Source organism: Schistocerca cancellata, chromosome 9 (assembly GCF_023864275.1).
Source record: "Schistocerca cancellata isolate TAMUIC-IGC-003103 chromosome 9, iqSchCanc2.1, whole genome shotgun sequence".
NCBI lineage: Eukaryota > Metazoa > Arthropoda > Insecta > Orthoptera > Acrididae > Schistocerca > Schistocerca cancellata.
This window is the reverse complement of record NC_064634.1, coordinates 511262180-511279841: the sequence shown is the minus strand read 5'-3', so window position 1 is coordinate 511279841 and position 17662 is coordinate 511262180. Positions and strand designations below refer to the sequence as shown.

The following is a 17662-nucleotide window of genomic DNA, read 5'->3' as shown; positions in this document are numbered from 1 at the left end:
CAATCTGTTCTAAAATTATTGAATGTGTTTTATGCTCACGTATTTTAACATTTCTGCAGAACAAAAATCTTCTCCATAAAAATCAGCATGGATTTCGCAGACCGAGATCTTGCGAAACTCGGCTCGCTCTGTTCCTCCGTGAGATCCACGGCTGTACAGACAAGACGCTCGGCCTGACGCCATGTTGCTTGACTTCCAGGAAGGTATTTGACACCGCCGCGCACTGCCGTCCAGTGAGAAATACCAGCTCACCGAGTACCGGGACAGATTTGCGACGGATCCAAAACTTTTTTGCAGACAGAACTCAAGACGTCGCTCCAAATGGAACAAAATTGACAGACGTAATTCCAGGAGTACCCCAAAGGAGTGTGATAGGGCCATTACTGTTTGCAATGCATATAAATGATCTAGCAGAAAGCGTCGGAAGCTCTTAGACTGGTCGCAGATGATGCCATTATCTATAAGGAGGTGGCAGCTCTAAAAGACAGTGTCGATTTGCAGAACGACCTGCAGAGGATTGGTTAATGGTGCAGGCCCAGGCAGTCCGCACTGAATTTCAGAAAATATAACGCATTACATTCTCCATTTGTGTGGCCACATTGTCCGTAGTTGATTTACAGTTCCTGAGGGTGTTTTCGTTCTATCGTTGCAACTGCAAGAAAACGCGTGTTTTTTTTACCAGATTCGTTTCGCTTTGAGGTTGAGGTAAAGCTTAATCAGTGGTCTGTAATGAAAGATATTTACAATTTTATTTGTTTTTAAGATCGAAAAGCGGTTCGTTAACATGTTGCTTTTTACATAACACACTACGCATACAAAGGAAAAGAAATCCACTGCTGTAAAACTACAATGTTGGCGACAAATTGCTGGAAATATGTAGGATTAATCACCCGGAGCGACCTGAAGTGGAACGACCACATAAAACGGAGGAAAAGCAGATACCACTGAGATTCATAAGAAGAATCTTAAGGAAATGTGACTCATACAATAAAGAAGTGGGGTAGAAAGCACTTGTTGGTCCGATTCTTGAGTGCTGCTCATCACTATGGGACCCTTACCAGGTGGCGCTGATATAAGATATAAAGAAGTGCAGACGGAGAGCAGTGCATTTTTTCACAGGGTAGTTCAAATGGTTCAAATGGCTCTGAGCACTATGAGACTCAACATCTTAGGTCATAAGTCCCCTAGAACTTAGAACTACTTAAACCTAACTAACCTAAGGACATCACACACACCCATGCCCGAGGCAGGATTCGAACCTGCGACCGTAGCAGTCCCGCGGTTCCGGACTGCAGCGCCAGAACCGCTAGACCACCGCGGCCGGCCAGGGTAGTTCAGTCGGACACACGAGCGTTACAGAGGTGCTCGGCAAAATCCAGTGGCAGGCGCTGCAAGGGAGTCGTTGCGAGTCACGGAGAGTTTTGTGCTGAAGTTCCAAGGGACCACATCCCGGGAAGAGTCGGACAGTATGTAAATTCCACCCACATACATTTCGCGAAATAACTAAAACGAGAAAATTCGAGGAATTAAAAGCTAACATAGATGCTTACCGACAATCACTCTTACCAACCCTTCCTCTTGGCTAGACTGTGCTGTTTGTGTCGTTCCTCCATTGATTTTTGCAATCTCACTGTTTGGTGCCTGCGCCGCCTCCCCCCCCCCTCCCTCCCCCCGCCGAATCAACGAGAGAACTAATCATTCTTTTCACACACCATTCGCCAATGGTACAGGGAAGGAGGGCATCTGATAGTGCCACAGTAGTATTCTCCATCACACACAGGTGGCTTGCGCAGTGATGATGATGATGATGATGATGATGATGATGATGATGATGATGATGATGATGATCCCTCTTTAAGCTCTCCACCTAGGGTCCAGCCACAACTCATTTAGGGTGATTTAAGAAAGACTGATCAGTTCCAGGCTGAGAAAAAAAATCTCCTTCTGCCTATAGTCAGATCCATACAACACCGAACAGTGCTAACATACATCGGCGGCTAGGGAACGATATGTTACTTGTTATGGAATGAAGGGCAACGGCGTTGCCGCAGTGGAAACACCGGTTCCCGTGAGATCACCGAAGTTAAGCGCTGTCGGGCGTGGTCGGCACTTGGATGGGTGATCTTCCTGGCCGCCATGCGCTGTTGCCATTTTTCGGGGTGCACTCAACCTCGTTATGCCAACTGAGGAGCTACTCGACCAAATAGTGGTGGCTTCGGTCAAGAATTCGATCTTACGACCGGGAGAGCGGTGTGCTGACCTCACGCCCCTCCTATCCGCATCCTCCACCGTGGATGAGACGGCGGTCGGATGGTCCCGGTAGGCTACTCGTGGCGTGACAACAGAGTGCTTATGGAATGAAGCCTTATGGACCATTAGGTAATGTACAACGTGAAACGTCTCCTTAGAAAAATTAGTGAATTATTGTGCTGATGAAACCCTTACCGAGCGGGGTGGCGCAGTGGTTAGACACTGGACTCGCATTCGGGAGGACGACGGTTCAATCCCACGTCCGGCCATCCTGATTTAGGTTTTCCGTGCTTTCCCTAAATCACTCCAGGCAAATGCCGGGATGGTTCCTCTGAAAGGGCACGGCCGACTTCCTTCCCAATCCTTCCCTAATCCGATGAGACCGATGACCACGCTGTCTGGTCTCCTTCCCCAAACCAACCAACCAACCAAACAAACCCTTACGTTATTTGATTTTCAAACAGCTGAGCAGAACTGAACGTACTCAGACATTTCGCTCTTTACCTATTCCGATCAACACTAAACTGACACACAATATTTTTAGCGCAACGCAATCTGTCTTTCAAAAATCCCTATAAAAGAATGGTCCTGACTAACAATAACCTATACCTTTCACGATTCACTTACCTCACAAAAATCTTCGTTACTCGAACTACTGCAATACAGCGTGCGTCAATACTGCCAGCTACATGAAAGATTCTAACTACTGGTAGGCATAGTTAGCAAATGAAAGATTTTGATAGAGAACAAACAATGTATTTATATATATATATCAGTTCATGACATCCAGTCTTACAAATTTACTGTCTCTGATGGACACACGTCCAGATCGTCCGCTCTCAACTCCGCCATCTGTCTCCCCACTGCTGGCGGCTCCGCTCCAACTGCGCAACGCTACGCGCTGTTAACATCCAGCTGCCCAACGCTACATTAGCAAATTCCAACAATACAAACCAGCCACAGACTGCACGCAGCACAGCCAGTGATTTTCATACAGAGCGCTACGTGGCGTTACCAATATAAAAACCTAAACAGCCTACTTACAAACGTTATAATGAAAACGAGAAAAACGTTATTTTATTAATTTCAAATATAGTATTTCTGACGTACACGAGTATTTGGCATAAGAAATTATAATTTCCGCACATAATGGTGAAACGTTACAGTGACAGTATAGAATATGGTTTACACCATTTAAAATTTAAACTTTCCCTTTCTGTTGGAGTTTCTATGATAGCTGTGAACCGAAATTTGCTGTTGCTTAGCAGCAGTTGGCCGAGATAATGCGCATTCGGCAAGTAAAAGGTTTGTCGATAAGTGGCTCAGAGCTGGCATCAAATTTACAGAGTACGTGCACAGAGCGTAGAATGGTTCACGCAGGCTGTCCATCCGGTCGGCTGTGAGTAATTCGCATTCCCGAAAGGCGGCGGGTGCCAGAAGCAGCGAGTCACGACACAGCTATGCGTTATGTGGGCAGTCGCTGAGAGAGAACGCATGTCCCCGATTTCACAAGTTAAACCACTTCCGGCCATTTTTACCAATGTACGTAGGTATTTGCTGGCTCTTTCGTGGAGAGCAAATTGCCGGCATTAACGATACACTCCTGTAATATATGCCACAAACGGAGAATCCCCTCTGGGAGGTAGCAAATTCATGCTAATTGTTTTCTTAACGGGAACTGAGCATACGTCATATTGTGTTGAAATTATTGAAGTCTGTACCTAATCAAGATTTTAGTACGACGTATTATGACGTCAGTGTATCTTAAGTGTAAAGGCAGCAACAGATGACTGACATTTTCGATTACATTGTTTTCAGCTGCAGCATTTCATCCGTTACTGCTCTGCAAAAGAATTTTTTAATGTTTAGCGTCGTTTTTTCTTTCGATAGTAATAACGTGCTAGTGAGCCTGCATTTGTTTAGATATAAGATGAAACTGTAGTGTACTGATAAATATGTTCCATTGGACTCTGGCCTGTATGGTTTTCCAGGACAGTGTGTAAGCTGTTGTAGCGCAAACAGAACACGTTCTAAATAAATCACTGTCGCACACAAACAATTCATAATATTCTTCATGTCAGTCTGAGTTTCATACGTATGCTTATAACACTCTATATTTTTGTTTGCAATGCAAAGGTATCGTTCATTTCCTATTGAGGAAAGATCTAAACTAAGCAAACAAAATATGTGGGAGGTGGAATGTATTAGTACCAGACAAATTCGTTTACTGTAGAAATAAACGTTCTATTTCAGGAATGTAGAATAAGCTGCTTCCAGAAGGGCCTTTTTTTCCAAGTGGCAGCGGAAATTTTAACGACATACCATAATGCTGTCGGCTTGCAATGAGGTTGTATTAATTGAATCCATGGAAGAGCCTAGCGTTTGAACACGGGATCACTTAATCGGCGCCAGATGAGATGCACTGGGATTGGACAAAAATATGAAAACAGCGTCAGACATCTTTGGTTTTGATCATAGATGCAGATGCCATCCAAGCCTCCAAGCCTGCATTTTGCACTGTGCTACGTGACCACCAACGGCAGCTGTGCAATCTCCTCAATACGTTGGAAGTGTTCTGTGTAGTGGTGAACGCATTGTGTCTGAGATATGTGAATTCGAGCGTGGACAAATTTTCGGTGCTCTTATGCCGCGTGTTTCCACAACCGAGATAGACCAAGTGTTTGGTGTCGAGAAGCTCTGCACCGGATTTATACGGCATACCATACAGGGGAAGCTGAAAAACATTATGCACTAAGTCACAACGTTGATGAAAGTGTGTGCTGAGTGAGTGTAACAAACGGTCATTGAAGAGGTGTCGCAAAATAAAAGGATGACAGGTGCAAAACTTGTTGCGGAACTGAATGTTGCACTCGCCAACCCTGTCAGCAGCAAAACAACACGACGGGAGCTCCACAAGCAGGGTAATGCGAGGTGAGCTGGAATTCCAGTGTCACTCCAGAGCAATGCAGATACGACGTATAGAGAAAATGTGGTGCCGAAACCACAAAGCCTGGACAGTGAAGCAATGGAACAATACCATTTGGTCGGATGAGCCCTGTTTCACACTGCTCTTACCTCCTAGCCGAGATAACGTCTGGCGGGAGTTCTGTGATGATTTGGGCAGGTATATTGTGGTATTCAGTAGGCCCATTGGTACTCTCCAAGATCGACTTACTGTCGAGGATTATGTGATTATTTTATTTTGCTGATAAACCCCATCGCATGGTACAATGTTTTTTTCCCAAATGATGATGCGAAGACGACAGAGCCCCTGAGCGCACAACTTGCCACCATTGTGCACGCAGAATGCCATAAGATTCCCTTGAAAACGATACAGGGCATCTGTTTATCCATTCTGAGACGAATGGAAGCTATTTTAAATTCCAGTGGTTTTTCAAAAACGTATAAAACCTTGTGAGTGGGGAGAGGTAATGTGCTGCTCGAGCTTTTCCGGAACGTACTCTCCCATAAACGTTGTCTCGATGTACAGCGCCTGTTTTGTAGCGTCTGCAATTGGACTTTTGTAGAGCATCTCTGTAACGCTCTTGTGCCAACTTAACTATCCGGTAAGGGAATGCGTCTCTTCTTGTTGGATCTTTTCTCCTTTGGATTAACGGAATCTGTTAAGAATTCCAGACTGGCGAGCAATATTCAAGATTGATGGCGAGTGATTTATAAGGCACTTGTTCCCCTGGATGAATTAAATTCTACCCGCTACGGTCGCAGGTTCGAATGCTGCGTCAGGCATGGATGTGTGTGACGTCCTTAGGTTGGTTAGGTTTAAGTAGTTCTAAGTTCTAGGGGACTGATGACATCAGAAGTTAAGTCCCATAGTGCTCAGAGCCATTTGAATTAAATTCTATCTGACATCTACCATAACAAAGGGCAGTCAAATGAAAACGAGCTCATGGAGCAAAGTAAATAAACTGTTCATTACTTAAAAAGTAATCTCCGCAACTGTCGATACATTTATCCCACACTGAGACAAGACTGTGTCTTGCTGGAAATACGATTGCGATTGCCTAGTCTAACACCACCACCACTAGCAAAGTAGGTTAGAAATCAGATTAATAATGTTGCTCCCGCAGCATATGTTTGCTTTATCCGGCAATAACAAAGTTATTGACTGTGGGTGGTGTCGTCAGAATAGAAATAATGAAGCCACTGTACAAAACTCATTAATTTTGGCACTTATCTTGAATGGATTCCCACGTAGATTTCGTCGAAGTTGTTATAGCTCATCTTGTTGATTCTAGGGTGATTCCCCACTTTGACTGCTAGAAGGTCCAGGTCTGTATTTTAGCAATATTTGAAGACCTAACAAATGGGTTTTTCAGGAAATTCTTAATGATCAAACAATCCCAGATCAGAACAATGGAATGGTAGAAATAATTTTTGACTTGGTGTTCACGATCCACATTTTTATTAAACTGCTTGTAAATTCACATATACTACTTGTTAATTGTCACATCATCAAGAAAACAGTTTTGTAGCAATCTTCATATATTTAATCTCCCCTTTAACCAAACACAAGACTCGACTGTTCTTTTACAAAGCGAAATAACAACTTAACTTCTGCAAAGTGAAACAAAGACTGCACTGTGCGCATTCGCGCCAAAACGGTTACAAGTGAGTCAAAGATTATGAGTCTCACAGAAATGAATACACACAAGGACCATATCACTGTAATATATCGATACATCGGAGCACCTATACATTAATAAAACCAAATGTGAATATTGTCACAAAAATATGTCTTTTACTTCGCAGAAAAATAGTACGATATTACTGGTATCGAGGACTGGGGTTGGAGTGCCGTAATGGTCACGTAAATAAAGAACCATTACACTACGGAGCCACGATTGCGCCCAGGCGTGCAGCACTTCGTCCAGAAATACGGAAATAGCATAGGAAGTGGTCGTATGGAGGGTGTGTAAGGGCTCTGCAGCGAAACTTCTGCAGCGTAATCGAATCAACATCGGCAACGCCGGCCGGGGTGGCCGAGCGGTTCTAGGCGCTACAGTCTGGAACCGCGCGACCGCTACGGTCGCAGGTTCGGATCCTGCCTCGGCCATGGATGTGTGTGATGTCCTTAGTATAGTTAGGTTTAAGTAGTTCTAACAAGGGAACCTCCCCATCGCACCCCCCTCAGATTTAGTTATAAGTTGGCACAGTGAATAGGCCTTGAAAAACTGAACACACATCAATCGAGAGAACAGGAAGAAGTTGTGTGGAACTATGAAAAAATAAGTAAAATATACAATTTGAGTAGTCCATTCGCAAGATAGGCAACATCAAGGATGGCGCGCTCTCAGGAGCGCAGTGGTCCCGTGGTTAGCGTGAGCAGCTGCGGAACGAGAGGTCCTTGGTTCAAGTCCTGCCTCCAGTAAAAAGTTTAATATTTTATTTTCAGTTTATGTGACAAACTCTTATGTTTTCATCACTTTTTTGGGAGTGACTATCACATCCACAAGAAAACCTAAATCGGGCAAGGTAGAAGAATCTTTTTACCCATTCGCCAAGTGTACAAGTTAGGTGGGTCGACAACATATTTCTGTCATGTGACGCACATGCTGTCACCAGTGTCGTATAGAATATATCAGACGTGTTTTCCTGTGGAGGAATCGGTTGACCTATGACCTTGCGATCAAATGTTTTCGGTTCCCATTGGAGAGGCACGTCCTTTCGTCTACTAATCGCACGGTTTTGCGGTGCGGTCGCAAAACACAGACACTAAACTTATTACAGTGAACAGAGACGTCGATGAACGAACGGACAGATCATAACTTTGCGAAAATAAAGAAAGTAAACTTTTCACTCGAGGGAAGTCTTGAACCAAGGACCTCTCGTTCCGCAGCTGCTCACGCTAACCACGGAACCACGGCGCTCCTGAACTCTTTAACTATAGTGGAAGTTGCCTATCTTGCACATGGACTACTCAGTTTGTATATTTTGCTTATTTTTTCATAGTTCCACACAACTTCTTCCTGTTTTCTCGATTGATTTGTGTTCAGTTTTTCAAGGCCTATCCACTGTGCCAACTTATAACTAAATCTGAGGGGGGTGCGATGGGGAAGTTCCCTTATAAGTTCTAGGGGACTGGTGACCTCTTCCCATAGTGCTCAGAGCCATTTGAACTAACGTCGGCAACGTGTGCACCCGTAAACGCCCCACCGTGTAGTCCCGATGTCTCCTCATGTAATTAACATAATCTTGGAGCCCGTAAAAAAAACATTCGTGGCCTTCGATTTACCTATGGCGAAGAGGTGCACGGCTGGGTGCAATCATGGTTTCATATGCAACCGCAAACATTTTTTCGTAAAGACATTGACCGTCCTGTGTCAATGGGATAGTGTATTAATGTTACGGCGATTGTTTTCGAAATAATAAACAGTCGACTTACTTTCCCCATTCGTCTCGTTTTCATTTGACTGCCTTCTATAGTTCCTCTGTAAAGTTTCTTGGGCTGTGAGAATGTGGTAGTAATTGCCGAATCTGCGATAACTCTCGCTCTCTCTCTCTCTCTCTCTCTCTCTCTCTCTCTCTCTGTGTGTGTGTGTGTGTGTGTGTGTGTGTGTGTGTGTGTGTGTGTGTCAAGGAGCAGAAACTCATTGGGTAAGCTTGCATTATGCAAGCGCGCTTCAGAGAAGTGTGGCGTGTAAACAGCGAGGCTGCCGCGTAGTCGGTTATCTGGTGCGGAGGCGTGTGCGGTAAACACGCGTATCGAGTGACGCGTCGTAATGAGTCGCCTTCTCGTGTAACGAGATGTGGTGTGTTGTGCTGTGGTGTGGCACCGCGACCCCACATAGGGAGCGGCGGGAGCCACGTAAGCGGAGGCGTCCGCTTCTCAGCGCCTGTGCGCGTTTCTTCCGCACTTGTTTGTTCCTCATCAGGTTGCATTTCAGTGTTGCCGGCAATACACAGCTGCGCGCGAGGAGAGCAAATGAGACACTTGTTTACACGCATCTCACACACACACACATTGCCGACCATTCGTCACTGTTGCGTCTCCTTCGTAGGCTTAAACGCTGGTCCGGCTCACTGATTATTCTGTATACACGCTTCGTAATTTCGGCTGATGGTCCACGCGTCATCTGGCGCTGTCGCCTCTGATGACGGCTCACACCGAACTCTGGCAACTTCTACGTGCTCAGCTCACCGACCCCGCAGCTCGTCCAAAACTTCCCACGCCGCCAGTACACGAACTCTGCAGCTACCAGCAGGCCTATGATTTTCTCTTGGCCACTCTTCCCAACATGTCAACAACCCATATTGTAAGCGCGTACAATATTATGGCAAAGAAAAAAATTATTACAAAATTTAAAAAGTCAACCTTGTTTTACAGATCTGCCTGTTACGCACTAATGATTGAAATTATAGATCTCTCCACCTTTTTCTCGGTCTTCCTAAAGATCTTCTGACCACTGGGTAATGACTCATCATTAATTTTGGTATTACTGTGACATGTTCCTTAAAGTTATTCCGGTATTCCTTCATCTAATCATTTAAGCTTTTCACGTCCACGTCTCTGATACCAGCATTCATACTCCTGTCTGGTAGTGGGTACCCAATTACTCTTCTCACAAATCGAATATCCAGTGTTCATACTGTTCGTCCATTTCTTGTTCTTACAGCCTATGGCTCACTTCCGTATGTTACTGCCGGCCGCGGTGGCCGTACGGTTGTAGGCGCTCCAGTCCGGAGCCGCGCTGCTGCTACGGTCGCAGGTTCGAATCCTGCCTCGGGCATGGATGTGTGTGATGTCCTTAGGTTAGTTAGGTTTAACTAGTTCTACGTTCTAGGGGACTGATGACCACAGCAGTTAGAGTCCCATAGTGCTCAGAGCCATTTGAACCATCCGTATGTTACTGTTGGTACCGACGTCATTTTGTACAAATTATTTTTCTTTCTTACTTCGGTCCTGAGAATTCTATAGATTGTTGCATTAATGTAATTAAATGTTTCTGTTGTTTGTATGTCCATTTCTCCCATATATTATATCTTACGTAGCTGTTATGGATAAAATATGACCTGCTATTAGTGTAAGCAGTCACGAGCTGATCTTCAGCAAAATGTTGTAATGTCGTACAAGAATTCCTTTCGTTGAGCCCATAGTATAAAAATTTGCCCATTGTCTCAGCTTATCACCAGTATAAATTTTAAAAAGATGTGGAGAGAATCTGCATCCTTACCTTTCATCAAAAATTTTCCTGGTCTTAGATTTTCCACTTCCAGCAGTGGCGATTTTGACCCTTAGTACACATTTTTACGACCGTTATTATGAGCAGAGCTATTCCTCTCTTGTCCATTATCTCTCATAGCTCTTATCTATTTAATTTATCAAAAGATTTCACATAGTCTTTGAATAGCTGATGTATCTATTGTTGAGTCTGTCAATGGCACGTATCTTTCTTTACCGAACTGTGTGTTTCTGAATAATTTCTCTAATAGCAAACTTATTATCTGTGCGCAATCCACGTTTTCGAAAGCCCTTTTGCTGTTCTATCAGAATATTAACAACTATTGCCTGTCTCTCCTTCAATATTTTAAACTTAGTTTTGTTCTACGTGTTTAGCAGAGAGATCCCACGCATAGTTTTAGAAACTATTTCTGTTTCCTTTCTTGTAAATAGATATTATTGCTGCTAATTTTTCGTCCTCTGGAATTTTTTTATTTGTTCGGCATCTGTTAATGTAGTTGATAAATCTGGTTTTCAGTGTGAGAGATGCATATTCAATCAGCTCCGTGTTATTTCCATCGTGGCCCAGTGTTTTTCTATGTTTAATTTTACACGGTGCATCTTGTAATTCCCTCATTATTATCATAAATATCTTAATTGGTACTAAAGGAACGACAGTGTTTAAACGAGAGAAATTACATAACGAGCTTCAGTTCAAAGTTCATTTAAGAAGAAGATACTTTTAAGTTAGCGAAAACATTTCAGCTTTGTACGAAACACACTTCAAAAAGTGAAACCCGTTATTTTCACCCTTCTGGAATTATAAAATTTTGTTCTGGATGAATACTGATATAATCTTAGTTATTTTGTCAGTCTTCGGTACGGTACCACAGCTGACATTATTTAGCCGACAATAAGGTTGTTTCAATCTTCAAGTTACTCGCAATAATGTGAAGGAAGAAAGAAAAATGCATTTTCCTCATCAATATAATATAATATGGTATGAGGTAAACATCGAACTGAGCGATTGATGGATCTTCTGACGTGACCCTTATTGCATCACAAAACACATCTTAGTCTTTCAAGTAAGTTAGAGAGAAGCAGTAATGAAGCCCCTTCAGTTTTTCACACGTAGTTTAAAGTTTTATTGCATTTCTTACCGATTTTGTATCTTTTGTACTAAAGATTGATGACTGTGACTTCCCACGCACATAGATACACTAGGATCACTCGCTAGTCTAAAAACTTTGACATTAAATTTCTTCTTATTCGAACTCTCTAGCCCTTTTGCAAAAACACTCAGGACACAATCTAAATATTTTTCACGCACTGTAGTCTGGGGCAGTGTTGCCACCTAAAGGCCGGAAAAGTCAACTAAAATCAGACATAAAATCTCATTAAAATCATTCCAATCCATAACTACCACGGTGGCACTGGTACTGCAACCATAATAGATCTGTAGAACAGGAAAAGTCGTAATTGCGTACGGTAAGTTCATTTAATCTTCACATGTTACGGGGTTCGACTGTTCTATGCATTAGACAATCTGGGGAAATTACAAACTTATGTAAGTATTAATTGCTATTAAAGGCAATAACAAATGAATAAATTAAAAATAACATGAGGAACACATACACCGATTGGACTAGGAAGCACTGAGCTACATTTGCGTTTCAGAGGGTGGTGAAGGGTATAAATTTCAACTCATAAAATATTGGATCATAACTGGGCTTACAGACAAAAATTCTTGTTAATCGTGACCGAGGCGTCGATCGTAACCCAGAGTCCCAAAAGGCTAGGAGGTAACAGCTAGATAGCCACTGCCAGTGCTTCATTACGTCACCTAGAAACAACACGAAAAAGGTAATGACAGTAGGAAGAAGAAAACTGCTAAAACGTGCAGGGGGTACCTAACTTAGGCAAATTCAGTGAGCAGAAAAACAAGAGTGCAAAATACCAACATAATGGCTACTCTAATACACCTTTGGCAGATGAATGGTGTAACGTATGTTCAACTAATACGACTGCGTTTTTGAACAAGAATTTACAAGTGATACAGAATCTGGCTTGTGCAACGGAATTTACTGGTTTAGAGTACACGACATGTTGTGGTGTGTCAGCGTCACTGTTTTGGCGCTAAGTTTTGCACTCAGCTCTTTGGATGACTGCCTTTTCCCATGTTGTTGTTGTTGTTGTTGTTGTTGTTGTTGTTGTTGTGGTCTTCAGTCCTGAGACTGGTTTGATGCAGCTCTCCATGCTACTCTATCCTGTGCAAGCTTCATCATCTCCCAGTACCTACTGCAACCTACGTCCTTCTGAATCTGCTTAATGTATTCATCTCTTGGTCTCCCTCTATGATTTTTACCCTCCACACTGCCCTCCAATGCTAAATTTGTGATCCCTGTGATTCCATGTGGTTTACAGCAATTCGCAACAGCATGCAGCATCAGAGGCTAATGCTTACCGTTACACAGAATGAATTCAAGAAAAAGGAGTTTTTTTGGGTCCTGTTAACTACTAAATAGCTTGTGATTAGGGATGTCATAAATTCAGTCTATTCAAAACTTCAGAATCATCATGAAAATGACGTAGGTGTCACTATTGGCAGATTGCCAGATTAACAAATTATTTCAAAGTTACATTAACATTTAATAATCACAGCGTTTATATAATAATTAGATGTGGAGAATAATTGTTATTATTTGGAGGATAAGGAGGCTTCTTTAACTGACAAGCAATACATGGGATTATTGAAAACTCGGACTGTCACGAGCCTAACACTTAAATTGCTTTTGTGCTATGCTTGCGAATTTTACCTTTAATTCCATCTTCAAGCGTAGTTAAGCCATCTAAATTTCTCCTGGCTATGTAAATGAAAAAAGCCATTGACTGTGGAAAGATCTGCCATCACCGACCTGAGGGCAGCATGACACGTCTTCTGTCTCAGAGCTCTCGACCGACTCTACTACTTCCACCCTCGCAGACCGACCTCGTCTCACAACAGTGCTTAGAATCGCGCTCCCATGTTTCGCCCTCAGATTGTTACTATCAATACCTCAGTGCTTGCACAATGCAAAGAGTAGCGTTGACTATATTATTTTCAATGTAATGGAGAGTTCTGACACACTCCTTACAATGGGCGCTAATAGAATAAAGAAACAGCTAAAAATGTTAGTAAAAATATGAAGCAGCGATGTCATAACCAACGTTAAACCGAAAAACTGACTGTAACGGTGATAACTTACGCTTGTAGGAACCGCCCTATGAACACAAATATGGTCTGTTTACAACACTGTGAGCTCGCGCTGTCGTGCCGGAAACAAGACTGCCAACCAGGCGTCAAGGCCGCGTGGAGCGTTAGTGAGAAAAGGCGCACTTCACTGATTGCTACAGCTTAAAAAAAAAAATTCAATAAGTAATATAGGCGGCAACCATCATTTAAAGATATTCATCATTATATCAAAAAATGTGTGATGTCTCGAACAGATTTGCTCGTTTATTAGATTTGGAGGTTTGAAAAAGATACTTACAAACTCTTCTAATAAATTGTTTCTTGCCTTAATTGGCTTTAAGGTTTTCTAAATTTGGAGGCCAGTGGTCAGAAGATTTGAGGTGCTGGGCAAAGGGGAAAATTTTTTCACCTGACCTTTTTATGTCAGTAGATACTCGTTGAATCTGGCCTCGAAAGATCTCCCTGTTTGACCGATAGATTCTGTATACCTAATTTTGTAGACACGTGACTTGTATAATAAATTCGTGATAGTTTGCTCGTTAAGGGGGAGCGTGTATTGCATGGGAGAGCCCTTCCAAAAAACATGCCGCAGTAGCTTAACCAAGTTATACGAAAACGGCCAGAGAAGTGGGATAGCCATACATTTGCTTTCACACACGGCGCATATTGGCGAAGAATTAATAACGGAGACTTCAATGTGTTTTCGTTCGTCGTATAGACGGTTTACCAACATAGCTGTAATCATTTTTACGGATTACAAAGCGCGGACTGTGTAATTCTTTATATTCAGATTGAACGTGATAGACAAACGCATCTGAATATTTTAAACGAAAATCTCCCATTAGTAAAAAAAAAATCATCCTGTACAAGAGATATGTGGATGATATTCTGATTATTTTCGCGAAGAGACTGAGTCACTGAAGAGTTAAATCAGTTGCACCCTCAGTTAATCTTCACCCGTGAAGTAATGAACCAAGATGGAGTCTTCAACTATCTTGACCTTTCCCTACGACTTAATGACGGTAAAATTACCTTAGAAATTTTCAGAAAGCCTTCTACTTGCGTTTCAACAGTGCACTCTTCCTCCAGTCATCCGAAGAAGTACAAACTCAGTATTTTAGAGCTGCTACAACACGATCGTGCGAACGCCCTCTGACAACGATATCAATAAAGAACCCCCCGCCCCCAAAACACAAATATGACCCTGTATTATATAGTCTAATCGATGCATGTATTTCTTTTGTTACTTTTTATTTATTGTTACCTTTAATAGCAATTTATACTTATCAGTTTGTAATTTCCCCAGGGATTCTCTGATGATGCCTAGAACAGGCGAAACGCGTATCATGTAAAGATTAAATAAACCTACCATGTGCAACCGACACTGTTTCTTCTGTTCTAAAATCAGATGTGGTCGCCATGTATTGGACACCCTTCGTTTGGCAGGAGTTAAGCAGCTGTGTTTGCACACTCATCACCGCTGCGTCGTGCGCTCTTGTTCTGTCCGCCACTTGGTCGTGTTGCGTGATCGCTCGAGTCGCTCAGGGACTAGGTACGTTGCGGCACCGAGGCCTGCCGGTCGGTGGCAAGCGCCTATGCGGCGACACCAGCTAACAGCGTGAGCCTGACAAGCCGGTTAGAATACAGGGGACATCGCGTTAGCTGTGTCGAGCACAGGCGTCAGTTAAAGCCGGTGGGCGTAGCAGTTCGCCATCTTGGCGAGTCTTAGAAGTCTCTTTCTCTGCTAAAGCCCTACATTAAACCTACCCTCATATCGTTCGTGTGTTGAATTGACAGTTCTGAGTATGTGCTTTGAAACAGTATGTTTTCGTGAAGGTATGCTCATAATCAGACAATTGAAACCTAATTTTTAACGCCTTTTCTCACTCTCGAAGCCTGATGTACATCGTGACAAAACAGCTGATCCTTGTATTCCTGTTTCAAGTGGGATCGAAGTGTCAGCAGTAGTAACTCTCAGTATACAAAAGTATCTTTTTCATCAGTTCACTGCCGGAAATACTATGAATTTCGGCACTGAGGTAACAGTTTCTGTGAGGAATAAGTTGAAACTGTGTGAAAATTATTGGTTTAGCTTCCATACCAAGAAGCATTCATCCTAAAATAAATTTTAAGGCAATGTAACGTAAAGCCTTATTCTTTGTTTTTGGTAATTTTTTTTCCGTACTACTATCAAAGTAGAAGCCATTTTTCTTCCATTTTGCATAATCAAGATAAGAATTTGTCACAGTTTTAGTTGAGACGCACACCTACAGCATGTATATTCAGCTATGATATGCATAAAAATTAAATTTGAGGTACTAATGCAACGTACAGAAATAGGCCCTTTACACACTAGATAAGTTTTGTATTGTCAGGAATACACTTAGCAGTATATTTTAGTTCATATTTGTAGGTGCTCAAATAGTCAGCTATGAAATCTGTAAAAATTGCTGAAGTGTGCACTTAGATGATCATATTATTTACAAAAACAAATATCCATTAATTTGTCATCATATCGTTATTTAACATTACATAACAAAATTTTTGCAACTGCAGAAATACAATTTTTTAGCGTAGCTGCAAGCAATATTCAATCATCATACTGGTATATTAACCAATGAACTTTGTAACTAAAAGAAAGTACAGATTTCCTTCAATTCCACACTACTTTAAATTATGAGCCAACAATCGGCTTTTTATCCTATTTTAAATTCACCGCAGAATTGTAATAGCGAAATATTCCCACAAAATAAATGCAGACCTGTTAAAATTATACAGACAAGATATTACACTGGAAGCAAATAAAGCTTTACTGGAATTATACCAATAAAATAGTACAAGTTACAAAGATAACAAAAATATAATAAATATAATGAGACACAGTGGCCTCTACAACGTACGAATTCCACAGTGGTGCAGAGTAAACTCTCAACGTATTTACAGCTCACACTAATCGACAAACTTTGCAATTTGTTACGGGCAAAGTCTCAAAGGGATGGTGGTGAACACAATATATGTTATTCGTGTGGTGCTGAAGTACGCAACTGTTCGCAGCTCGTGGTCGTGCGGTAGCGTTCTCGCTTCCCACGCCTGGCTTCCCGGGTTCTATTCCCGGCGGGGTCAGGGATTTTCTCTGCCTCGTGGTTACTGTGTGTTGTGTGATGTCCTTAGGTTAGTTAGGTTTAAGTAGTTCTAAGTTCTAGGGGACTGATGACCATATATGTTAAGTCCCATAGTGCTCAGAGCCATTTGAACCATTTTTGAAGTACATAACTGTAGACTAAAGATATGTCTAAGCATCTGAAAACGAAGAACTGTTCATAAGGTTGCCTCCATACCCGTGCACGTCCGTCCGCTCGATAAAATTTGAAACGAGACTCATCCGACCGAGCAACACGATTCGAGTCGTCAAGAGTCCAATGGTGACGAGCCCAGGCGAGATGTAAAGCCTTGTGTCGTGCAGTCATCAAGGGCACGCGAGTGGACCTTCGGCTCCGAAAGCCCATATCGATGACGTTTCGTTGAATGGTTCGCACGCTGGCACTTGATGTACCAGCACTGAAATCTGCAGCAAGGAAATGGTTGCATTTCTGTCACGTTGAGCGATTCTACTCAGTCGTTGTTGGTCCCGTTCTTGAACGATATTTTTCCGGCCGCAACGATGTCGGAGAGTTGATGTTTTACTGGATTCCTAATATTCACAGTACACCCGTGAAATGGTCATACGGGAAAACTTCCACTTCATGGCTACCCCTGAGACGCTGTGTCCCATCGCTCGTGCGCCAACTATAAAACCAGGTTCAAACTCAATTAAATCTTGATAGCCTGCCATTGTAACAGCAGTAATCGACCTAACTGCACCAGACACTTGTGTTATATAGGCGTTGCCTTCCGCAGCGCCGTGTTCTGCCTGTTATATATATCTCTGTATTTGATTACGCATGTCTATTCCAGTTTCTTTGGCGCTTCAGTGTGTGTGTGTGTGTGTGTGTGTGTGTGTG

The 17662-nt window shown here is 42.5% G+C and overlaps 1 protein-coding gene and 1 pseudogene across 1 annotated transcript in view; both read left to right on the top strand.

Annotated features, from left to right (window-relative positions):
* Positions 1-17662, top strand: part of LOC126101111 (choline/ethanolamine kinase) — a 200436-nt gene that overhangs the window by 37713 nt on the left and 145061 nt on the right. The window lies entirely within an intron of this gene.
* LOC126102356 (5S ribosomal RNA) lies at positions 2033-2150 on the top strand (annotated as a pseudogene).